General features: G+C 40.4%; 1 protein-coding gene across 1 annotated transcript in view; it reads left to right on the forward strand.

Annotated features, from left to right (window-relative positions):
- Positions 1–224: 224 nt before the first annotated feature.
- Positions 225–26485, forward strand: part of IL1RAPL1 (interleukin 1 receptor accessory protein like 1) — a 693374-nt gene continuing 667113 nt past the window's right edge. The window contains exon 1 of the mRNA XM_064645616.1: positions 225–1129. The gene's annotated coding sequence lies outside the window, so the exon portion shown is untranslated. The remainder of the gene's footprint in view (positions 1130–26485) is intronic.

Here is a 26485-nt window from a genome sequence, read left to right on the forward strand (position 1 = left end):
CCCTGCCCCAGCCCCGTCCCGGGCGGGCGCGGAGCGCTGCGGGCAGAGGCGGCGCGGGAGGCGGGCGGCGCCGGGGCGGAGGGAAGGAGGCCCCACCACCCAGGAGTTTCTCCAGGATCCCTTCCGAAGGGCCCTCCCCCCCGGCTCCCCCCAGCACGATCCCTCCTCCGGAGCCGTCGCGGAGCGGCGAGTGCGGCGCTGTCCATCGGGGGGCAGTGCCGGCCCCTTCCTGCCGGCCCGGCGGAGGGCGCGTTCCGCCGAGCGAGCCAGCCCGGCTCGTAGGAACACAGGGATCGTCTATGCACTGCAGTTTCTCTCGCCTCTCTCTCTCTCTCTCTCTCCCTCTCCTTCTCCTTCCCTCCCTCTCTTCCTCTGCTCCCGAGGATATTTTGGGTGGATTGTGGTTATCAATCAAGACCTCCTCTTCTTTGCTGATCACTTGTCATTTTCACCGGGGATTAGTATCGTTCGGGGCAAGCGGACAACTAAAAATTTTTTTTTTCCTTTCTTCTTTTCCGCGTCTGGAGAATTTCCCCCCCCAAACCTCCCTCTCCCCCACCATCTTTTTTTGGTGGTGTGGTTTTTTATTTTTGGTTGGTTTTTTTTTTTTTTTTTTTTTTTTTTGCGCTGCGGTGCGGGTGTTAGGACCCGGCAAGCACACTCCCCCCGGCCCCCCCCGCAGCGCTTTCCCAGCACCAGGAAACCCCTCCGGACCGTCGCTCGCCGGATACTTGTGCGGGAAGCCGGGATCTGGCCCTCGGCGGCGCGCTGGGCGCGGAGCTGCCCGCGGGCGGCGCGGGGGCCCCCAGGCCGGCCGCCCCCTTCCCCCCTCCCCCCCCCAGCCGCACCTGGATGGTACCTCCCGCTGGCGACGCGGGCACTTTCTGAACTAGGAAGGAAGGGGCGACTCGGGGGGGGCGGGGGGGGCCGCCGAAGTCTGTATGGAATTACCTGCGCCCGCGGCGGAGCTGGCAGCGGTGGATGGATGGGCATCGCGTCCGCGGCACTCGCGGCCAGCTCAGCCCCAGGAGTAAACACGGGGCTTCTCCGGCCGAGTACGCAGTGTGGTGACCGGCACTCGCCTCGCTGACTGATCGCACCGGAGGGATATTTCGGGAGACTCCTGTGGGTAAGGTCATTTTATCCAGGCAAAAGCCCGGCATTGCTAAACTTGGTGGCGGGTGACTGAAATGGGCACTTTCGGGATTGCTGCATTACCCTGATGCGAGGGGGCTCCAGTCGCTATTGGTAGTTAAGTGGAATAACTGCAGTAGTTCTTCTGGTGAGTGCTTTTTGCGATAAATAAATAAAAAAATTAATTAAAAATCTCCTCCCTTCTTCATGCATCCTCTGGGTTTGAGGGAGTACTGTAAAAGCAAGTAGTCTTTAATTTTCCCTATTATTTATTTTTTTTAATCTTCCCTGTATTTGACTGAAAAGGGTATGTGCTAATGAAGAAGCTCTCCGTGATGGAATCTAATTAATATGAGCTCGGAGCCCATCCGCTGGTTAAATAAATGTTTCCAACTCTGTGCAGCGTTCTGCTGCATTTCATAGCTGCAATGGAGGTAGAGAAATCCTGCTCTTCAAGTTGTTAAACTTTAAGGTGGTGATCCTTATTGATCGTGGTACAGTGCACTGGTGCTAAACGGGTTAAATGCCACTGGTAATTTGGGATTGCAACTGTTCCTGCAAGGAAATTATTAACTGAGGGACAGTAAGGACAAAAAACCCCTCAGCCTGATAGTAGAGAAATACCGTAAATGTCACTAGCCTGAAAATCTCTCATCCAGCTGCTCTTACAAAATATTTTTTTCACCCAATAACTTACCTACTGAAAGCTCAGACCACGTGTATGGGAGTTGGAAGATGTGCAAACAGAGATGCTCTCTTCGATATTTCGTACATACATGCATCTGGCTGAGGGACTGTGTGGGAATTCATTCCTGTTACTTGTGGTGTGAAGCGAGACGGGGAAAAAAAAGGAAAGAAAAGATCATCTTCTTAGGAACAGAAGTGAGCAAGGGAACCACTTCAGCCTTTAAAGATTTAAAGGAATCCGAGTAATGCACATAGGTAATCTTTCTCCGCTAAATCAGTTCTGATAAGAAGGAATGGGGGAAGGTTAAGGAATCGATAGTGATGACGTTGTGCAGTGCAATGCACTGCAATGCTAAAGTTACATGGTGTGTGTGAAAATATGTACCCTTATGTACTGCTGGTGGGTTCATGCATAATGGATGGAAGAAGATATGCAGATCTGTCTGTAGGAAGATGGATGTGTTTGTGCAAAGACGGCGATTATGTAACTTGATTACATCAGTGGCATCAGTCGCCGATAGTGGAATAATATGCTCCTATAGCGTATCGATCACTTGGGTTAACTTTGTGGCGCTCCCGGCAGCGGGGGATGGAGACCTGGGTAGAGGAGGGGAGATCCTTTCTCAGCTCCTGACAAGGGGTTTGCCTCTTGCAGGCTGCCTTTTGCATCAGCGTGCTGCTGGCGGAGTTTCCCCGGGACAGGGAGTTCACGGAGGAGGAGGAGGAGGCTGCCGAGGCGCTGGTTCAGCCACACCCGGGGAGAGGGCTCCCGAAGAGCCCCTGCAAGGCTGCACAATGGTCCCATTGAGCAGCCCGGGCTGCGCGCTCCTCGGCAAGGTCACACCGCAACCTGGAACTTCGGTGCATGGCAACAGCTAAGCGAAGGAGGAACAAAGCCGAAATTAAAATTGATTCTCCTCCTCCCCCCTCGCCGTCGCCTACCTCCAAGCACGTCATTCTGCTGACCCCTCTTCCAGTGCTCAAGGCAGGCAGCGCTGGTGCCGCTTTGCCCTGAGCGCCCAGCATAGACAGCGTTGTCTCTCTCTCCGGGTGTGCAGTGACTGCCTCACAGCTTTGGCAGGGTGCTGCTTCAGCGTGTTAGGATACAGCGTGACTGACTTTAGAAAAAAGTATTGTCAGATACAACAGTCTAATATACCTGTTAGATTTACAGGAAACTAAAGGGTGGTCCATTAGCACATCTCAAGCGTCTCAGAAGTAAGGAGGTGAAGAGCAAAGGTGTAACAGGAGCCCCATCTGTTTAACTCTGATGGACTTTTTTAGCAAATTGTCCACAAAGATAGTAGTATCAAGATATGCCTTAATACCCATTTTAGAATCCTGAATCACTTTTCCTATCTGTTCAGGGGGAGGAGGAGGAAGAGCACTCCTTGAAGACAGATAAGCTCACAAAGGCACTGCTGAGGCCCCATACCTCTAACAGATGCATTTTCTGAAAAATGTAAGCCTGATGAAATCTTAACTCAGCTGAAATGAGTGATCTTATCATCACTGACCTATGTCCTTCCCCACTTCACTCTGACTCCATTCTAACAAAATGCCACTAAAATATTTCTCGGTTGGGAAGAGGTGAGAGCAGAGTGAGTTTTACATCTCTTGATAAACATGATCTTCACATACCTACTAGATTTAATGCACTTTCAAACTCATGGTAATTTCACCCTACAACTAGCCTGAAAAATAATTTTCTCTGCTTCCCTGGAAACATCAGTATTTTAAAGTTGGTTCACCATTAGTTCATGACTATTTTCATATTTCTGGAGGATAAGTCTGGGTAAGCACTAATAAATCCTACTAATGTAGTTTAGAGTTTGACATTCATAGAGTATACTGAGTAAATTGGAAAAAAAAGAATGTGAAGTTAACTCTGTTTCCATCCTTCAGGGGTCAGAATAACACTATGGCAACTCCTATGCATTGCTACAGCTCTTATGATTTTTAGACATGTCCATGGCATACTCTGTTCTGCTACACATAATTACAACCATGCTCTTTCTATTGATTCCTTAAAAGACCCCTTGTGACACACAGGCTGCATAACTGTACCACCCATCTTAAAGGAAAGCTCATTTGTCTACAGAAGGTGTTATAAAACTGGTGGTGTAAAAGAGTAGGCATTGACAGTGTGGGAATGTATCACATGGTACATGTAAAGTGCCATGCAGCATACAAAGATTTGCAAATTCAGGATAATAGAGAGTAGTAAGCAACCACGTTTTATTTATAGATTAATTGTATTGTTGTTGTTAGCAATACCCGCTTGGTAAAAATAGAGGGTTTCAGCTCCTATCCAATATCTGTTCAGTTTGCACCAGATGTAGCTTCTTTGAGAGGAAACTTTCATTGCTGAAGTAAAGCTGTAAATCACTCGGACAAATGAAGAGAAAATGTGAAGAGAAATATTTACATAAAACATTCCCAGGCTCCAAATCTCAGACCACTGAAAGCAGTGAGAGTTTTGCCACCCACTCCTTGCTGTCGCTGGAGAGCTGGCTTTTAAACAGCAGTGCATGAAGAATAATCTCAGTGCCTCCCTCTGAAAGAGCAGGCTTCTGACTGTCATTATCAGTGAAGACAGTAGACTTGTTTTACTGCTGATAGGAAAATCTGAAACAGGGCAGATCTTAATGAAGCTTTTTTACTATTCGGTGCTGTTCTTGTAATGTATTCAGAGTACTTTCTGTGGCTATTATGTTGAACCCATATACTCGAAAACAAACAAACAAAAAAAAGGATAACCGACTGAGGTTTTCCTTCAGTGTATTTGCACTTACAGAGAAGCATTTGGATATACTTCTGTGTTTCATAACAGCTGTGATCTTTAGCGGCTGGGAACCTTTTTATTTTTATAGTGCACACTGCGTGATAATATATGGCAATTGAAACATCCAAGCTCTGATTAATATGATTAAAAGCTAGCAACTTATCTAGTGGTGCTGAAGTTGTAAAGTTTAATTATAGAGACACCATTTGCACAGCTATAGGTAAGGTTGTGTCAGCATTTCTATTATAAACCTCTGTCTTGTTTCCATCCATTGTGTCAGAGGTCCATGAAATAAGAAGAACCCACAGTAGAGACCATAATGGCTATTTTAGGTTACAGTCATGGCCTGTCAGGTTAGTAATTCATATGTTTCTTTAAGTCTTTATGTGAATGTCTACAGCAGCACTAAAGCAGCCATTGTGCTCTATCAGTTCAAGTGTATGCTTCTTTTTTTTTAAATGTAATTAAGTATGAGGTGATGGACCACAGTGACTCAGGGGATCATTTAATGTGTCATTTTCTTTATGCACTTTCATATTGTTTTCATACTTCTAAAAAAAACCAGATAAAATGCAGCAATGAATTTTACCCATGACAGCTTAAAATTAATGCACAGTTAGGTGAAAGCTCTTTTGAGGGGCGGGGAGGAAGGAGGGAAAAATGAAGATGAAAGCTTGTGGGTTTTTAATGTTAATATTCCAGCTTTGCATATTCCCCTGAGGTAGTCACATATGGAACTCCATCCTGCAGAAAGGGAAAATCCTATGATATTTGCCAAAGCTCTGTAAGACCAGGGCAAGGAAATCAGGTAGTGCTGGTTCTCTGTTTTAACACTGAGTACTCCGTTTTTGTAGGTCTCACTGTACCTGTGTATTATAGGCATTCCTAGGTCATTTCATGGTGTTATACAGCACACTATTTATGCCTCAATAACCAGGTCTGAACAAACGAACCAAGGGTGTCAGTCTTATTGCTTCATGTTCTTAGAAATTTCATGTTTATAAGAACAGCACACAAACATACAGTAATCCTTCAATGGTTGTAGCATCAACTGCAGCAATTACAAAGAACGAAGTAAGAGAAAGGGAGAAAATGAAAACACTGAGATTTTTGCCAATGCAGGAGATACTATTTCCATTTTATTTTTTTTTTTACTTTTGGTAATAGTTTAGGAAATTCTCAGCACAGCTTCTGAAAAGAAATACAGAAACCTAACTCATGTGTCAACAAGATCCATACAATCTATACAAGTCTATACAATCAGCAGGCAGACAATGGGTAGTGCTACTTGGAGATTGGATGGCTAGTGGCGTCAGAAAGTTTTCTGTTCTTTGGTCCTTCACAGCTCTCCACATTGAATAGAGCATTGTAAAAAAGGAAGAAGATGGAGACTAGCAGAATGGGTTAAAAAAGGGGGCAGAAAAATGTATAAAATATACAGACAATGGTGAAGTACCTACTCTCTTCAGAGATAGAATATACTTCTATATTCCTCTTGTCTGTTCTTCACTAGTGAAACCCAGATGCCTAAAGTTGTTGCAGTTCCCAACTCCCACTGCTCTATTTTTTTTTTTTTTTTTGGAAATGCTTAAACTCTTCAGTATGAGGGCCATCACCTTTTTGTTTTCATGCCTGTTTCCAGTCACACAATGAGACTGTGATCTCTCAGTTGAGGTAACTTGAGGTGCTTCTCCATAAAATGATAAATTATTGGCAGGAACATGAGAGAAAGAATGTCTTCTGTTAGCTGAAAAGACTGATAATTTACGCAAATCAAATTTTCCTCTGACAAAGCATAAACCTTAGAATTTTCAACAAAAATATCACAATGCTCTTACAAGACTGCCACTTAAAAAGCTAGTGCAACTGCCACATAAAACCTCAATATCTCAGTTCCTCTATTAAGTTATTCCACTTAGTAATGTGTGTGCTTGGAGTGTCAGTAGCAATTTCTACTCAATCCCGACCAAGAGCTTAGACTGTTTCAAGGAAAATGAAGTCATAGCATGCATCCATTGTAATGTGCAGGGAAAGGCTTCTGCTGGTGAGGTTAGGAGGGAGCTTAACTGGCTGTGACCTGTCTGGGTTCCCAGACCAGTTGCCTCAGACTGAGAATTGCTGTGCTTTAATGGTGTAAGGGACCTGTATGTGCATTGTCCCTGTCTACATCCATTTGACAGTGCACCTTTACTGGATTTGACTCTGAGCTCAGATCATACGCCTCAGGGATAATTCCTACACCAAGATCTGTCGGTATGGTGGAAGCCTTGGGATGGAGCCACAATGTCTGCACAGGAATGTGTTTGGCCAGGATGCTTTTGTGTGGCACTGATCCCTGGCAACAATTTTAGCCCTGTGTCTGTCAGGTTGCTGTTCAGTGCACAGAATTTCAGGATGGCAGCAGAGCACAGCTGTTACCATATAGCACCTTGGCATTTTGCATCCTCGACTTTTCTGTAATGCTTTCTGACTGTCTCCTCCCACATTAAAACTTCCCTCCCTCCCCACACAGGAAATCTTACCTTTGCTCATTTTAGAATAACCTACCTAGAAATGCATGGCATTTTCTTTTCAGCAAGCTCTGTGTGTGATGGAAATGTGTCTGTTTGTGTATCAATCTATCTGCACATTCAGTATACACAATTTATTTTGTTTAATATCTCATACAAAAGAGACAAGGCCTGTGAACTTTCTACTAGACATTTCTTTGGGGGGTCCTGTAGCTGAAGATGGTGTGCTTAACACCAATGCAAAATCAGGTTTGCTGATTGGCACTGTCTCTCTGCACATACATACATATTTAGTTATCACAGTATCACAGAATCATAGAATATGTAAGTTGGAAGGGACTCATCAGTTTTATCGAGTTCAGCTCCTGGCCCTGCACAGGACAGCCCCAAGAATCACTCCATGTGCCTGAGGGCATTGTCCAAACACTTCTTGAACTCCGTCACACTTAGTGCTGTGTCCACTTCCCTGGGGACCCTGTTCCAGTGCCCAACCACCCTGTGGGTGAAAAACTTTTTCCTGATATCCAGTCTAAATCTCCCCTGACTCAGCTTCATGCCATTTGCTTGAGTCCTGTCAATGGTCATGACAGTGAAGAGATCGGTACCTGTCCCTCCTCTTCATCTCACAAGGAAGTTTACTTGCAATGAGGTCTCCCCTCAGTCTCCTCCAGGCTGAACAGACCAAGTGCCCTCAGCTGCTCCTCATAGGGCTTCCCCTCAAGGCCCTTCACCATCCTTGTGGCCTCCTTTGGATGCTCTGTAATAGCTTAATGTATACTTTCAGGGATCATTTTTGTAATTTGTCACTAGAGGAGAGTTATGTACGTGTACACATGTACAAATACATATACCTGCTGATGTGTGTTGCTTACATATGTATTTACTTACATACCTATGCATTTACTCACTTGCATACACAGAGAAAGACTGAGACCAAGCCATAAAGAGGAAGTACAGTAGTTATTTCTTATTCTAAATGTAGGAAACAAAGCATCATTCAAACATGCCATGAGATGGTAGCTGGATTTAATATCAATATATTTTTTAATGATCTGTAAATGTAACTGATTTGAAGACAATACAAATTTATTTTGGAATGCCAAAGCAGAAACCTGCTTTGAAAGGGCTATCAAAGATCACCACTCGGGCTGTATGATATCATCTATAACTTTAGAAGTGTACATGATAAAACTTTGGAAGATACAATCTGAATCTTTCCTGTATACCTTTCCAACAGAAGAGATACTATCAAAAATCTCTTGTCCCTTGCTATGGAAAAGTTCAAATAGAGTGTTTGCTCAGTTCACAGCAGAAGAAAGCTATATATATTATAAAAGGAATGTAAAGCTTTGTTTAGTATTTTTTGTGTAACATTTAGCAACTGTTGACTCTCATATTCAGTATGAATAATGGGTCTGCCTGTGGTCACTTCTTATCCAGAAAGCTATTAAGGAAGGAAGAAAGGACTGAAGAATGACAGCAAAATGAAAAGTTTTCCACATGAAAAGATTCCTATCTGAGGAAAGAGATGAAGGCTTTGTTTTATTCAGAAAAAAAGAGGAAGATATGATGTGCGAGAACAGGTGATGCAGTAGGAAATACTGAAGGCTATTGAAAAATGGTTTTGGTTCTCTTAAGTATTGTTTTCCTGATGACCAATAAAATTGAATTGCAAAAAAGTAAAGAAAAGCACTCCTTTACATAGTTTATTTAAATCCTTTGTCTCTAGGATACATTGAAGAAACAGCTCTAGTAGAATAGAATAGCTTGCTAAAAACAAAATTTTAAAATTTTGCATTGTAATGGATACCTAGTTAAGAGTATCAGCCTGTATAACAGAGAGTTAGAAGGTTATCACCCTGTGTACCCCAGTTATAGTGTAATCAGTGGATGTATGTGTCTGTGATTTTGGAAATGTTAAAGAATGCTTCTTCCAAAGGATTTGTTACTGGCTTCCCTTGGAGGTCTGCTGTCTGACTAGATGGACTGTTTGTTCTTGTAACCATAGTTCTTCATTATCTGTTCATTTTACAAACCCAGCAGTTATGGTAATGCTTAATAAAGATTTTATTAATGCTGACTGGGCAGCCTAATTTTGCTGTTTAAGTCCTCATTGCTAAAGTCTTGATCCAAAACCCACTGAGGAAAATGGAAAGAAGCCCACTGCACTCAGTAGGTGTTGATCAATTTTCAGCTTTATCATCTAATTTCCTAATTTTTGTCAATTTCTGTGAAAAAAAAATCATGCTGTTTCTTATCTTTAATAAGAATAGATTAGATTGATTAGAAAAAGAAAATCTTGTAAACTTTAACAGAATTCAATAAAGCTTCACTATGTTCTTGACATCTGTGCTGGTTTAAAGGTAAACCAGCAGGGGAAATGAACTCAACTCAAAAGAGAGATTATAAATCAGAATAACAATTTAATAAAATAATACAATAAGTACAATTATACAGCCAAACAATTGGTTTTAACCCACAAAACCCCAATGTATAACCCAGCACCCTGAGGCATGAACAGAGTGCTGTTCTTTGGGCCCCCTGAGTCCAAAGTAAAAGGAGAGGGGAAAACCTGTTAGTGAGAGTGCTGTTGCAGTCTGGTCAAGAGTGGAGATTGCAGTCTGGTTGAGGGTGATGGTTGCAGTCTGGTTGAAAAGTGGTGGTTGCAGTCCAGTTGAGAATGGTGGTCTGCAGTTTGGTCGAGAGTGGTGATCTTCAGTCTTCCTCTGGATCCCAGGAGTGGTTCCAAAAGTTCCAAGACTCCAAGATTATATATTCTCCAGTTCAGGTAGGAATGCTCAGTACTTCCCTCAGGGCGGGGAGTTCCACAAAAGAGTGTGAGGACAGGAGCACCCTCCTATCTCACAGGCCTCTTAACACCTAGTTTATAGCCTGAGGAGTCAGGCTGCTCTGGGCAGAAGGTGTAAATAGTCTATTGATACCTTCATATTTTGTTTCTTCATTGAAAGGAGTGTCTAGATTCTTAAAAGGTTGCCACACCATCCTTGGTCTCTGGTGCTTTCAGTTGTTGTGATGGGAAACTTGTAAAGCTCTTTAAAATCAATCACTAAAAATATACGCAATATTAGGGTACATCCTGAGCTCATTAATCAAATTAGAGATATTTTCAATCTGTAGTTAGTTTAACTTATCCTCCTTCATATTTCTTCTTCAGTGCTTTATATATAAATTAACGTATAATATATATTATATATAATAATGTATATTCTGTCAAAGAACCATCACATGGCTCAATGGACAGGCACTGTAGTTCTGCTTATGGCTGTTCACTTACAAGGGATCTTCCTTAATTAGTGTTTTTTTCTTGATTGTGTCAATTGGTAGTATCACTTAATGCTTAAAACTTTCATATTAGCTAGTGCAATGTATGTCTTTTATTTCTTTGGCGTCTGAAATCAGTCCCTTTCACTAGTTCCAAATATTCCTTCTCTGTAAAACTTTGCTAGATGTGTCAATGCTTCAGTGTCCTGTCTCTAAACTCAGAAAGACGTAAGCACCTTCTGTCTTCTTGTCTTTTTATGTGTTTCATCTATTTATAATATAAACTCTTTGTTTAATATTTCTATTTTATTATATATGAAGTAGGGTTAGAGAAAAAGTTAATATCTTCTCCCTACCTAAGTGGAAATTCAGTTTTTTGTCAGCCCTTGAAAATCATAGAAAGTATTTGCTTTCTTGAAGCCTCCAGAAAAGAAGTGATTTCCATTTTGGTTGGAGGGTAGATTTTTTAATATTTTCTATTAATTTAGTACTTAGATTTTGGGAGAATTGAATCAAAAGATGCCATTTTAGGCATAAAACTTTAATGAAAACATTTTCTTCTCAGTAGAAAATTAATCAGGGAAGATAATTTCAGAGGATTTAATGCAAGTTCTTAGCAGAACAGGACTCTCAGCTAAGGTCTTTAGGTGCTAAATAATACAAATATGAAAATAGTACTGTGAGTCATACTGCTGGGGGTGGCTGGGTCAGCTGCCTGTTTCCTAAATACTAATCAGTCTTTTTAATTTAAGATTACCTCACTATTCATCTTCTTCTTTTTCCATGTTGTCTGAATTAATTGGATATTAAATATGGATGGGCATGAATCAAAGGTAGCTTGTGTTTTTCCTTTTTGTCAGGGTTCAGGTGTAACCTATGTAGTTAACAGAACAAAAATGTTAATAATACTAGGTCTTTCAGATTTTGCTGCTGAACTTTGACCCTGTGTTTGCTCTTATTCATCAAATCTTAATCCAGTGCCCAGGGATTTGTGGGAAAGGCTGCTGTTGGTCTCAGTGTGTAGTGAATTAGATTTGGGAATCTTCAAATCTTAGCAGTGAGGTTCTCTTATTTCATGCAGTGCATTCCCTGTCAGTGCACAGCCATCAACTGCTCCACGCTCACAGGTACTGACTGCCTTTGGGAAGAGCAGCTTTCCCAAAGGGAAAGATGAAGCAGGGAAGCTCCTGTTTCTCTGGGAGATAATCCCAGAGGTGAGGGGATCTTGGGTTTCGTATATGAAACCTCTGCTGTTTGTTCCAGGTCTTGTCACTGGAATTGACAAGCCGTGCTCAGTGCCATCCGCTGGGCTAATTCCAGCTGACGGCTTTCGACCACGGCTGGACCGCAGAGCTCCACGGTGACACTGGCGGCATTTCCCCATCTCAGGAGTGCTCCAGCCAGTGGGCTCCGTGCCCGGCACAACCTGTCGCCTGGAGACTCGTGGTTTCCATAGCTTTGCTTAATAGAAGACGTTTTTGTCTGCTCGGAAGATACTTGTGTTTGCTGATTTGGAATAATACTAAGTGAAGCAAGGGTAAACCGATTTCACACAGAATCTCCTGTCAGAGCTCTGTGTTTCATCAAGAACGATCTTAGAGTAACTCCAGTGAAGCTGTTTCATTCGGCTTGCCAGATTGAGTCCAATATGAACCTTCAACATACATATTATTGCATTAATTTTAATGAATAAAGATCACAGACGTATTACTTATTTAATTAACATAGCAAAACCCATTGCCAGTGAGCAAAGAACTTATATTGCGCAGCCACTCTAATGCAATCACAAGAGTATTCTTTATGGCTATGAGAATATAATTTTCTTGTTAAAAAGCTTTGATGTTTCTTTAAATATATAAAAATATGGGATATGTATAAGGCTTGCCAGCCATCTCAAATGCCTTGTATCAAAATGAATCCTTTAGTTTTAATTTGTGTTTGTTTTGATGGGTTTTAAATAATTTTGACGTATATATACAAGCATATTTATAAATATAAGCAGAGGTATATGTGTATATACATAACTTTTGTTATAAAATCATAGGTGTTAATATTAAAAATACAACCGTTATGTCAATTTTCATATGTTACTTTTACCATTATTGTTGTCATTTTATTTGCACAGTTATGGGCTGTTTAGCCACTAGAGTTTTGCTTTTCTTGTGCTTTCCTGCCTGGTTCAACTCACTGATAGACAGAAAATGCTCCTTTAATTTGTTCCTGTGGAATTCAGGAGCATTGTGTTGAACATTGATCTACTCCACCAAGACCCACTGCACAAAGTCTCACCCCCATGTCTGCTTCAGACCTACACGTGCTTTTTCATCCAAACTCCTTCATGCATTACCACATGGGTTGCTCTGAAGTTTCTGCAAGTCGAGGAGTCAAGAAGCCACCAGTCAGCTGAAGGACAGTATCTTGACATGTGCAAGACAGGCAACTGTCTCTGTGTTAGTCCTGAATTCATAACTCACAGGGAGTCTGTGTTTTGTAATAGGGGAAGCTATGGGCAGTACATCTCATAGGTTGGCAGGAACTGCTTGCTGTGTAAAAGCTGTGTAGATGGCTTTAGATTAATGTAGGAGTCAAGATTTTAACATATACTTTGGTGTGTTTAATCCCACACTGATGCAGACGATGAAAACCATTGCTTGAACACAATATATTTAGACAGACTGTGGTTTATCTAATAAAAAAACCTGAATGTGAAAATGCAAACATAATTAGTCTAAAGTGTATCAGGCTGTATCAGTGCCACCCGAAATACAGAAATAAGTGAATTTATTGCTTATTTGGCAGGAACTATGGTTCTACAATCCTCTCACTTCTATTGTTGTTTTGATGCTGTGATTTTAACCCCTCTGAATGCTCTGAAATAAGCTTTTGGCTTTATGCTTTGTTTTGATGAATGGAGGTGACTGAATGTTCAACTAGAGACAGTCGCCTATAACATTACCTTGTATTTTTTCTATCAAAATTGGCACAGCATTCTTAGCTTAAAAAGGAAGGTTTTTTTCCTTTTTTTTTTATTCTTTTACTGGAAATTTATAGTTTAAGGTTATTGCAGGATAGAGGAAAATAGTACAATAAGACAATCATACCAATTTTTGCCACCCAAAACCTTTTGATTTTGTTTTGAGGATTATCTCTTAAGGCTTTAAGAAAAAAAGGAAAAAAAAAACCACACAACTTCTCCTGGTGACAATGGAAAGGGTCACAGCAGAAAAAAAGACAAATTTTTGTAATTAAATTTAGAGAAACCCCTCTTTAAGGCCAGAATTGTTTTAAAGTGCAAATTGTCTTTCTTGTTATCTTAGAGGGCAGAGAGTCCCTCTTACTATTTAAAGCTTATTTTTAAAATAGCTTCAGTATGAAAGGGCCCACTTTTTGATCAGTCTTTAACAAAGAGTAAAATTAAACATACACTGTCCAGCAACACTCACTTTCCTTTAGATGGTCAGAAATAGTTACAATATAGCAGAGAGCACTATCATTAATTTCAGTATCAAAATAGTATATACTTCTAGGGAATTCCATAAAATTTAGTTTATGGAACTCAAAAGTTTTATAACCAAGTTGTTGGGATTTGACATATGGAATGTCTGATTTCAGCAGGAGGTTTTGTTTTGGCGATATCAGGAATTTTAGTCCACTTTTACTGTTACATGGTCTGTATTGTGCATAGCTTTTATGGTGAATACATGCATGAAACAAGAACTACTTTATCAGTTTCTATGAGCAAATGCAGACTTCACTTTCTCTGGCTGTACACACCTCTCTTTTTAAAGAACATTAAATTTTACTTGGAAACAAATCCATAGGGGAGAAAATATCCTTAAATGGTCCTGTATTTTATGTGCTTTGATACATAAATACATGATGTGATACAAGAATTAGCTTCAGAAACATGGAATTTATTTATCAGTTGAGGCATTCTAACTGTCACCAGTCACAAACAATGATTGTGACTCCCTTCTGCACACGTTGCTTACCTTATACAAAAATTCTGTATTTACATAATTCATTGTTCCTGAGATTTCATGCCCCAGTTGGACAATTAGCTGCCAGTTAAAATAACAGGAGCTCTCCAGTTGGATTTTGTGACAGGTTTTGACAAAGTTCAACTTCTTTCTAGAGGCACATTGTGAGCTGGCAGTGCCTGGCTGAGGGGGAGCATGTCAAGTGCCGCAGATGGGCAGGCACAGGATGTGCAGGCAGTGTGGAAGGGTGCTTGGAAAGCCATGGGCAGTGGTAAGCAGAGCACTGCCTTCCCATCTTGTGCAGCCCTGTAGTTACCACATGTGCTGTGTAACAGCTAACAGGCATGGGGAAGGCTGCTCTAAGACGGATGTTAAAGAAAGGCTATTAATAATTAAAAAATTGATAATACTTGGTATCGGTCAGTGGCCTGTGCTGTGACTGGGTTGATCACATAATTCTTTCTGTGGCATACATTATCCCTAAACAGAGATCCTTGCCTCCTTGCCTCCAATGTTAAACTTTGGCTTAACATCAGCTCCCAGGTGAAGGAGAGGGCTTGGCTGGGAGGCTGTCCATCCACTGCAGCTCTCTGGGGCCAGCTGGCTTAGGTGGCAAGAAGGGGGGCAGCAAACTTGTGCTGGTTTTGGCTGTGATAGAGTAAATTTTCTCCAAGGGGTGGAGAGCAGCTCATGGACATACTGCCCGATGCCTTACCCTCTCAAACAGGTTAGCCAGGACTGCAGTATTTGTCATTTGGCCTTGGGTTCCTTCTCAGCCACCTGCAGTGGACTCCTACTCTTAGTTATTACTATTACTGTTGGTTTTTTATTGTAGCATTTTGGGGTTGTTTTCAGTTGTGTGAAGTGCAGCCTCCCCTGCATGATAGTTTTTTCAGGCATAAAACTTGTGGTAGATATTGTGTGTCCTAGGCTATGTGAGGGATAAGCTAAGGGATAGAATGGTATCAGAGGAGTGTTCAATACAGACCAAACCAAGTCACCTTGGTGTCAGAGGCGGTCGTTGGAGTGAACTGTCTTCCCTCACCTGTTGACTCCAAGCAGAAACCAGCAGTGAACTCACACAGTGCAGGGTAGATGATCCATGAGAGGAGTTTACTCAAGGACTGCATTACTTTGCAGTGCAGACATATTGTGTGACTTCAATTCCCACAAGCAGAATGGGGTGATAGCACTTCTCACCTCACTGGCACACTAAGGGAACAGACACATTAGAGGCTGTGAGATGTTAAGATACGGTAAGATATGGTGTTTTGCGGTGTGATGAGAGTGCAAAAGACAGACTTCTGTCTGAGAAGATGGATGAGTTTTCTTCAGTAAAGCATTAATACATGCTGTATTCTACTCCTGAAATGTGAACTAGTAGTCACAGACTCTGCAGTTGTTTCTAGGGATTTTTTTATGCAGATGGTACTTTCTGATTGTCACATTATAAGACTCATGCACACATGAAAGGGAAGAGTGAAATGGAGAGGGGTAATCTAACTGAATATGAAGAGCATATTTATAAGCAGATTTTTTTTGCTTAGGTAAATAAGCTCACTCTTAGCCTTACACATTTGAGCTCAATCTGGCTATATCTGAGTTTATAAGATGTCTATGCCTCTTTTATTTATTGCCCTTTGAAAAGCCTCAGAAACGTGACTGCCATCACTAACATGCTGCTGAGAAAGGTCCATGTGGAGCTTTGTACCACTCCCCCTGCCTGTTTTTCCCTGTCTGGCTGGGCAGGTGTGTGCCTGCTTCGCTCTGAATCAGGATTGGGAAGGCAAACGGATCTCCAGTGCAGGTCCTATTTGGGGCATCACCCTGCAACTTCTGAGGTGCTTCTCAGAAGTAAGCTACAAAGCTTCTTGGTCTTGTACACTCCTTTCCACAAATTGTCCTGCCAAAAAAGGGCCAGTGAAGCAAAGGTTTGGTGAAATAATTGCATTTGACACAGCCATATTTCCCATTTGTAGGACTGCACTGCACTCGACACTCAGCAGATCGTGTTTGTTCAGCAGATTTCAATTAAAGGTGTTAGTGCTTTTAAAGGCCAAGCTGGACTTCTTCCAAAGCAGGTTTTTTATTTTCCTCTCCGTACATAGCTCCATAAAATGTCTTTGTACGGACAAAATGGGCATCTGCCTATACCCTTAGACAGCTTTTATGATTAAGTTGTGGAAGAAATTCTTTTACCTTACCCTGTCTGAATGGGCAATAGTGTATGCTTGAGAGGAAGCAGACATTGAGGTTAGGGTTTGGATGGGAATAGAGATTTTAATGTTGGTGGAGGAATTATTGTTATTTCTGTCTATTACAAGATTGCCCATAATTGCCCAGTTGCCATTTCTCTCTGTTGTAAATGCTCAGAACCTGCTCCACACAGCTTACAAGAGAGAGAAATTGTATAGGGGTAGCTGGGGAACACAAGGTGATAACCAAACCATATTGGAAACACTTGACAGTAGCCATCAGCTACTGCTTCCTTCTCAATTTTTCGTAGGCATCACAGTGGAGGAGGGTTTTGAAGGAACAGAGGATGGAGTTCTTCATCTTTTTAGTCTGCTTGAATGATTGAGAAGGCTATAAAAAACCACCCCAGGCTTAATTTTGTAGCAGCCAATTCTCACAAATTGTCTGTCTCTAGGAAGAACACAAAGCTTCTACAATGCCAGGCCACCTGCAGATGTCACTTAAGAAAAAGCAGCCCAGTTTTCTTTGGACTATCAAAACAAATGACTTGCTTGAAATCATCCTGATTCTGCAAGGTGATTTTAGCTATGGAAGAAGAAATTTCTGCAAAAATTTCCATAAGCCTTTCGGAATTCTGTATAATAAATCTTTCCTCCATCAGTGAAATCCCAGTATTTTAAATCTAGAAAATAGAAAACTATCACTAAGGAGGAAGTAAACTTAATTTCATATTACAGAGTACTGATAGTATTTAAATAAAATATTTGGGCTCTTAGTTTGAATTTGGACTTTTGACCTCATATTATTAAGAAAATTTTAGTCTACTTGAATTTAAAGGATTTTTAATTTTTAATGCAGACTTTGTGTCATTTTACTTTCTTAATAATCAGAAGATCACATGGTACCAAATGAAACACCTTATGACAATCTAAATTGAATATATCATTATTACCTTTATCAATCAAAAATAATTAATTGAATTGTGAGTATTGCTCATAGATCATAATGTCTGCTTCTGAAAAATGCATAAATTGTCCTCCAGTAGCCATGCCCAGACTAGACAGGAGTTGTAAAAGAAATTTGTAGAAAGATGTCTTCAAAATGATGGGTGTTTGCACAGTAAAGCTGAGTAAGAAAGCAGCTGTTCAAAGCACCTTTTAAATTTTTTTGTTAGATCTTTTTTTAAAAAAATACAGTTTTCTATTTCTAGCATGAATTAACATAATTCACACAGGAGATATATTTAATTTCTTTATGTCTGTCTAGTTATTTCCATGTAAGACAGGACACTATTTGGACATAATACTAACCACTACATGAATTTATAGCTGCATGTTCCTGGTGCCACATTAATTTTTACCCAAATACAGTAAAATTATTCAGCATATGAGTGATTCCTGAAACCAGTTATCTTAATATATGAACTGATTCTTAGGCAGAGAGGACAGGACCTTATTGTTATGCAGTCCCTACTTCCTTTTAAAACAGTTTTCTTTTAAGTTTGTCCTTTTACTCTGTTTTCTTCTTTCAAGGCCAAAATAATTGCTGGACAGCTCAGATTCAGTGCCCTTTAACTGAAATGGCTTTTCTTCTGACTCATGTCTGTTTTCTGATGGTACACAGAAAACAGTCATAACTTCTATTCTAGTTAGACTTCTATTCTCCTTATGTGTTTTACAAGCTGTCGTTGCACTTGCGATCTGAATTCATCCTTTTGAGAATATTGGCCAGAAGCCTCTGCATTATGCCAGAACAGGTCTTGCTAGTGTCACATGCAGCAGCTCTCCCACGCACCTGCTTAAAAATGCAGATGCTAAATTTGCAGCTGTTCAGTGGTGTGCCCTTCTGATTTGTCACTTAAAATATTGTACTTATTGCATACAAGTTTTCTCACACCCAGCATGTAGCAGTGTTCTGTTTTACTGTGGGTCTGTGGCTGCCCCAGCCAATCTGTAATGCTTTACCACTCTAACTAATGTACGTACTTAATGCAGAGAATCTGCCTAGAATCTGAAAAGTAGCCAAAAGCATTGCCCTCTCTGCTCCTGTAAGTGTCCTTAACAGTGCTCTTTCTTCTGGCAATGTGTGGAATGGTATTAACTGTTCATAGCTTAAACCAGCTTAAAAATTCATCCTGGTACCAGAAGGATAGACTATTTCATAGCGTATATTACACAGGACATCATGATGACTACCAATATATAGGTATGCAAGACTGAACAGGTCAGTTTTACTCACAGAATATGAGTACATTCACTGAATCACCAGAAATAGTGATATGTGTGAAGCTGAGACCTCGTTGAATATATCTTATCCTATCATAACAAGACGCTGTATTTCTCATTGGTTCCTATAGTTATCAGATTCTATTTAAAAATCCCCTCCTCTCAGCTGTAAAACCATGCCAGCAAATCTGGCATTTTAATGCAAGTCACAAATACAACTAAGAAAAATTCTGATTCTTTAATTTCATACTTACAGCAACTTCACATGGCATATGTGTAGAGAGGCAATACTCAGATACTTCGTTATTAAAAAGACAAGAAATAGAAGAACAATCCACCTGGCATAGAAAGAGTATTAGCTTCCAAAGAAAGGGATTCTTGGAAAGTCTTGTGATGGTAAAGTATAATATCAGCATGATTTTAAATATAAAAAACTCAGAGTTTGGCTAAGTTTAGCTAGGAGTAATGTAAATAAGTTTTTAGAGAGCAGTTGTGGCAAACCCTGTGTTTGGTATCCTAATATTTCATTTGTGGTTCCTTAGCCTAATAGCCTCATCATTAACCAAATTTATATGAAAAAACCCTCCATCTTACATGCAATTAAGCTTTACTGAGGATGTAAAATTACAGCATAGCCAACGTGAAATAGGATAATAGATGGCAGTGACATCTGTCAGACTCAAGAATAAAACTACATTAGGAACCCCCAGCCTTGATAGTATTGTCTCAGATTTCCATAACCAGTGTTAAAAAATACAGTTATGTTATGCACTTAGTGTTTCAGAATGGGCTTCAAGTATAGGAGTGAGGCTAGGAGGGGGTATCAAATAATTTTAAATAGTGCAATTAAGATGCCAAAAACCATCTGGAGAAGCAGCCATGCCTGTAGTGGTGAATACAACAGAGCCATGGACCACTTCCTGGCCCTGATGCCGAGTGACAAGGCCAGGCCATATTTATGCTCTGTAATTTATGGCCTAAAGGAGTAATCCTATGAGGATAATGATTGCATCATTATTAGGTTTTGGGAGGGTTTTTGTTTGTCTTTTTCAGTTGAAGACGTTGGGCACTGTAGCAGCCCACCAGACCGGTGTTTCCACAGTAATTGGAAGAATTGTGTGTTGTAACGGGATGACGCGCAGGGATGTTTGTGGGCAAGCCCTTGTGGAGTGTTGGTCAGGGAGTCTGTAGGGCAGAGGGACTCTTGTCCTGACTGATGCTCGCCTGGTGCTACCCCCTGGACCCTGCCTGCCTCAGTTCCCCCAGCCCACAGCTATGCCAGGGAGTGTGCCAGCAGGGAAGCAGGGGGAATGGCTGCAGATCCAGCACTTGAGCTTTCTTCCTGGCTTAATTTCATTTAGTACTGGTGCAGCCAGGCAGTCTACTTGGCTTGCAAAAATGTAATACGCAGTTAGTTTAAAAAGGACGACAGGACACCAACCCCACACCACTTACACATCAGAAGTTCCAAGCTAATAACTCCCAACATACTATAATTAATTAGAGTAAAAAAAGCCCCAGAAATTATGATGTGCCACAGAAAGAGAGCAGGAGAAATCAAGGGCATTAGGGTTGTCCTAGTATATAGATGGTGCAACGGTGAGAATACTGACACAAAAATCTTTATTAAAGTAAATTAAGAAGTTTAAAAGAAGAAATTACTAATGCTATAATATAGGAACAAGTCCCATGTTGCACAAAAATGGTATAATTTTTCTTCATTAATGGGTAAGATGGGAAAGGACAGATAGGAAAAAGCAGTCCAGAAACAATATGTTGTTAACTACATCAGACCAAGGAGAGCCAAATGAGACACATCTAGATGGGAAGCACCTTCACAGGCCCTTCTGTCTCACCACTGGGCACATAGCAAAAATAGCTCTTCTCACTAATCTCAGGTATATTTAATCAGCTAGGCAAAGGTGTATTCATCCTGGCACAAGATGTAATAATTGCCTGAGGAAGCAGCAGGAAGGACTGCTTTAAGGCTGCTATTGCAGAAGTGTGGAGGAGCTAGCCAGGGGTGAAACAGTATTTCCAGAAGAGGAAGGCCATTGATTTTTCAGGCTTATGGCTTCTTCTCCTCCCCTTAGCTAAAACTGTTTCGCACTTGCTAGTAGTAATACACCCATGCCAAATGAGTCTCCCCAGACACTAACTGAAGAAAAATGACAGGAAAAAGATGTTTGTTAAATTTTATTTTGTTTTGATTTTACTTTGCACTGCAGAAATTAATATTGTGCATTTAGTCAAGTTAATAAATGTGAGGTTATCATATTCACAACATTTACACATAATTTTGAATATTTTCAAGGTAAACAACATCCACATTTCCATATTACTAAAGGAAACAAACTACATAGAGAACACAGGAAATTAGTATGTTTCCCCAAGTAGTAATTTCTTTTCTAGTTTGCACAGATGAGAGAGGATTTATATTGCTCAATGAAGGAAAATTTAAACCACCCTTGTATACAAAAAAAAGGAGAAATGTTATATTGTAGATGAAATATAATATTCTCTGTATATGAGATTCCAAAGATAATTAATGCACTTCTCTCTCGGAAATAATTTCTTAAAAATTCATAAAAATAAAGAACAGAGTCCTCTAAAGATCAGCTAAGAAAAAATGACAAAACCAAACAAACCTGTCTGCTCTTGTGCTGGGTGGGTAAGTTAACCCTGGCTGGATGCCAAAGCTCCTCTGTCACTCCCCTCCTGAGCTGCATGGGAAAGAGAAGATAAAATGAAAGGCACAAGGCTTGAGATAAAGACAGGGAGAGATCACTCACCAGTTACTGTCACAGGCAAAGCAGACTCAGCTTGGGGAAATTAATTGAATTTATTACTAGTCGAATCGGAGTAGAATGATGAGGAATAAACCCAAATCTTAGATAACACCTTCCCCTCGCCACTCCCTTCTTCTTGGGTTTAACTTAATTCCCGATTTCTCTGCTTCCTCCCTCCCAGTGGCACAGGGGGACAGGGAATGGGGGCTGTGGTCTCTGCTGGTCCTTTCTCTTCACATTCTTACCTTATTCTAGAGTGGGGTCCCTCCCATGAGAGACAATCCTCCATGAACTTCTCCAGTGTGAGTCCTTTCCATGGGCTGCAGTTCTTCACAAACTACTCCAGTGTTGGTCCCTTCCGTGAGGGGCATTCCTTCAGGAAGAGACTTGTCTGGTGTGGTCTTCTCTCCCCATGGGTCCACAGTTCCTGCCAGGAGCCTGTGGGCCTCCCACAGGGTCACAGTCTCCCTGGAGCATCTGCTTGCTCTGATGTGGGTTCCTCCGTGGGCTGCAGATGGATCTCTGCTCCACTATGGACCTCCACAGACTGCAGGAGAACAGCTGCCTCACCATGGTCTGCACCACAGGTTGCAGGGAAATCACTGCTCCAGCACCTGGACTACCTCCTCCCCCTCCTTCTTCCCTGACCTTGGTGCCTGCAGGACTGTTGTTCTCACATATTCTTATTCCTCTCTTCTCTGGCTGCTGTTGCACAGCAATTTTTTTGTCTTTTCTTAAATACATTATCCCAGAGGTGGGACCACTGTCACCGACTGGCTCAGCCTGGGCCAGCAGTGAGTCTGTCTGTCTTGTAGCTGGCTGACTTTGGCTCTGTCTGACGAGGGGAAGCTTCTAGCAGCTTCTCAGAGAAGCCACCCCTGTACCCCCCCTCCCCCCATGACCAAAACTTTGCCACACCGACCCAATACAGGCGGGTCAGAGTGAATGTTGCTATGGGTTGAACGGTAATTAATCTGAATGTCAAAAAAAGTTCTCAATTACATTAGTTGCACTGGGCTCTGTGTACCTTAGCCCTTTTGTTTGAAGCAATAGCACAATCTTGAAGCAAATCCCTTGGTTGTTCCCTCTTCTCACATGCTAGTTCAGTTTCCAGGGCAGCTTTTGGATCATGCAAGACAGGTGACCTTATAGAGAGAAGCACCATTGGTGGCTCCCTCCACTTCTGCATCAGGAGAGGTCAGATTCCCATCAAGCATGCATGGATCGAACCCTCAGACTGAACTTCCCAGCAGCCACATAATTTGATCTAATTATTGTTTCACTCTCTGCCAGGAAATAGCTGATAATATGGAAGAGGTTTTTTTGTTATTGTTGTTTTGCTTGTTTGGGTTTTGGGGGATTTGTTATTGTTGGTTTTGTTTGGTTGGTTGGTTTGGGGTTTTTGTTTGTTTTTTTAATTGTTGTGAAAAGGGGAAAAAGCCCAGTGATATAAAACCAGAATAAGTGAAGGCAATTTATGTGGATAGTGGTAACTGCATGAAGGGTATCATACTGGCACTGGTAAAATAAAGTGAATTGAGTGGAATGAAAAAACACCTTTAACTTTATGGAAGAAATTAGATTCCTAGTAAAAAATGAAAATGAGTAATAATTACTAAGTGTTTTGCCATTCACATAATCCTGTAAAACCATCTGTCAACAAATTAAATAAAATTTCAACGAAGTACTGCCATGTGGGCTAATTTTTAACTTTAGCTCAGACTAAAGTTTTTTTCTGGAGCTGCCATTGCTCCTGTTAAAACAGGAACATCAGCTGTGGGCATGCGTTTTCCAGCCTCCCTGTCCTGCCCTTCTAGGTTAAAGGAGGTTTCTGCTTCTTCAGATGGTTTGTAAGTCTGACTACCAAATTTTCTGAAGCAGAATCTGCTTCAGAATTGACCCAGTTTTGCAAATAGTTTTAAAAGAGCTGAAATCACACTTTGACTTAAGAAGAAGAGAAAGAAAAAAAAAATTGAAAATAGGAAAAGGAGATTTACACATTTCATAGCACTATTTTGTCATGTTTTCTAAGAAATTCGTTATATAATATGGCCCTTTAATCCATAACAAGATTAAAAGTAATTGTTTTCCCATGTTCTGTTCTCCTCTGAGGCTGATTCAATACATATCCCATTGTTTGTGTAGTATTGCATTATTTAGTGAAATCCTCAGATCTTGAACAGCTGTTTGCTGGTTTTGACCTGCAACATTAGAGTAACAGCACTACAAAGACAACAGATTTTGGCAGCCTTAAATTGTTTTCAGCTGAACTATGATATTTGCAATTAATATGTCACTTACAAAATTGCATCTGCTTGTATTCTTTTCTGACTGTTTTTGAAGTAGCACCATTTACTAGAATCTACAAAGACCTAAGAATTTTTGAAGATGCTATGCAATTCTATAATAAGTTTGTATTTATTTGTGTTATACATTTCATATCCAGATTTAAATCTGGAGTGCTGAATTGGTCTGTAGATCAGGTCCACATGAATTTAAGAACCACTCAGTAGTCAATGGTGTCTTAATAGCAAATGATGTCTTAATAGTAAAAATACAAAGCATGTGTTAAATTTTACATTTTCTTCAGTAAACATATATACATGTATTACATACATGCTTTTTTTTTCCAAATGACACTTTTCCCTGTTATTGTAACTGTAGTCATTACCTTATAGAATGTCAGAAGTAGAGTCCGGATGTAGTGACTATAATTTAATGCTATTCTATGCATCAGAATTTGTTGACATAAATTCTGTTCACTACTTAACTCTAAACTGTTATTTGTCTTAATGAGCTTAGTTGACGGTTGTTCCTTTGCTGGAGGGATGTTAGATTAGAAACTGGAAGATGGAGACTTGAGGAGACTTTGCCAGCTGCATAGACAAACAAGGCTTACTTTATTATTGCCTTAATAAAAGCTATTGAGCCCTGAGTACATAGTAGTTTCTTGGCACCTCGTACCCAGTGTGCATGGAACATCCGATTCTCCGGTTAAGTGGTCTGTTCAGTTACACTTCATTTCTCCGGCCCATTTTTCCTGGCTTTCCAGCCATCCTCTAGTCTCACTAAACAAATTCCTAAGTAACTATATAAAAACTCTTTCAAAATATAAAAACATGCAGAAGGTGAATCCTGCTCCTGCCTGCTCCTGAGCAGCCTGAATTCCCATGCAGTCCAGCAGGAAAGGGATCAGGCACTGTTGAGGGATCAGGCAGAAGCTTGTGTGAGTTGGCCTGGGTTTAATGCCCCACAGCCTCTTGCTGGAAATGGAATTTGCACCTGTGGAATAGCTCCAGGAGCTAAAAATCTTCAAGTCTGACTCTGTGTATTTCTTTTTGTTTGGTTTCTAAAGAAGATTTTTCACCAGCCAAACTGTATTTCCATTAGTCATTAACCTGGATCATAAACTCTTGAGCTTTTTTTTATTTCCTTGATATATTATTTAGTACTCTCAGGGTCTTGGGACCTCCAGGATGATGTATTTCCAACTAGCAATATTAACCATGAAAACCCTTTTAATGAATTAAAGAATGCTAATCATGGCAATGAAAAGTATATTTTTTAAAGAATATTTTATACAAAACTAAGGAACAAAATTGAACTACATGAAATTCTTGTAGTATAAAAGTGAAAGCATATTTGACTATTACACAAAATATTCAAAATAGTTCTCATGAAGAATTGTTTTGGTCTGGTTCACAAATGAAAAATGTAGAATCTGTGCTTGCCTATTTAATAGCCATTCAGAGAAATCTGTACTTGATCAATATTTTTGCAGAAGGTTGATTGATATTCATTGTGTTTCACAATGACAATCTAGAAAGAGGTGATGAAGAGATCACAGTGATGAAACAAAAGATAACACTGTAGCAGTCTGAATTTAGCCAGCCTGTCTTGGTTAATAATTCCTAGTTAACTCTTTTAGATTTTTAACTGTAACTGAGGTCGATTGTAACTGTTGAATGGAACAAGGGATTTTGTTTTTGTTCTTGCATGTGAAAGGGTGATTCTACAGGTTGCCAAGTGCTCTAGCTTTCATGCAACAAAGCACATGCTCAAGTCATTAAATGGCTTCACTCAAGCCTTCAGTCGTTCTTTGTGGTTAGAATCAAGCCGATGAAGAACACTTTTGCTGGATGGAGATGAGTAAAGTTACCAAAAAATCATAATCCTAACTAATTTCTTTCTGTAGTTAGTATACTAGATTAAGTAGTATATTTTTTTATTGCTTTACTTACTTTACTGCCTTAGGGTGAGCCATTTGACAGAATCACTTTAGCTTCTTTGATTTTGATTAGTCAAGGATGGGGATATATTCAGAGTGTTAGCTGTTACATCACAAAACAGAGCAGGTGACTTGCAATATCTAATCCTGGAGAACATTTTTTTTCTGTATCCAGATTGGAAAGACCTTGTAAAAGACTTTCTTAACTAGCTCTTATATTTTATATTGAAGACAAATTTTATGTTTAAGGTAGTCTGTTTATGCTCTCAAAAATGTTTCAATATATATTATTTTACAAGTTTTATTTTTATTTTAGTTTGTGTAGCTAATGGAGAATGAAAATACATCACTCTTGAGGATACATAAGAAAATTAGTGGAGACTTGAGTTCTGAAGAACTACAGAGTTTATTTTAAATTTTGTTTCCAGACCTCAAAAGGTGACAATTTTGCTCATTTAATCTGCTATGGCTTTTTTCCTCAATGCTGAGAATAGCTGCCATAGAGTAACATATTTGAAAAAAAAAATATAATTCAACTTAATTAAGATTGAGAGTAAGTTTTGAATAGTAGGGCCAAAGAAATAAATATTAAAATACTTTTTGCAGTGGGAAGAGTATGCATTTCAAGATTTACTTTTGGAAAATGTAGTAAATGGATACTTTTGTGGC

The sequence above is a fragment of the Pseudopipra pipra genome, chromosome 2, assembly GCF_036250125.1.
Source record: "Pseudopipra pipra isolate bDixPip1 chromosome 2, bDixPip1.hap1, whole genome shotgun sequence".
In the NCBI taxonomy this organism is placed as follows: domain Eukaryota; kingdom Metazoa; phylum Chordata; class Aves; order Passeriformes; family Pipridae; genus Pseudopipra; species Pseudopipra pipra.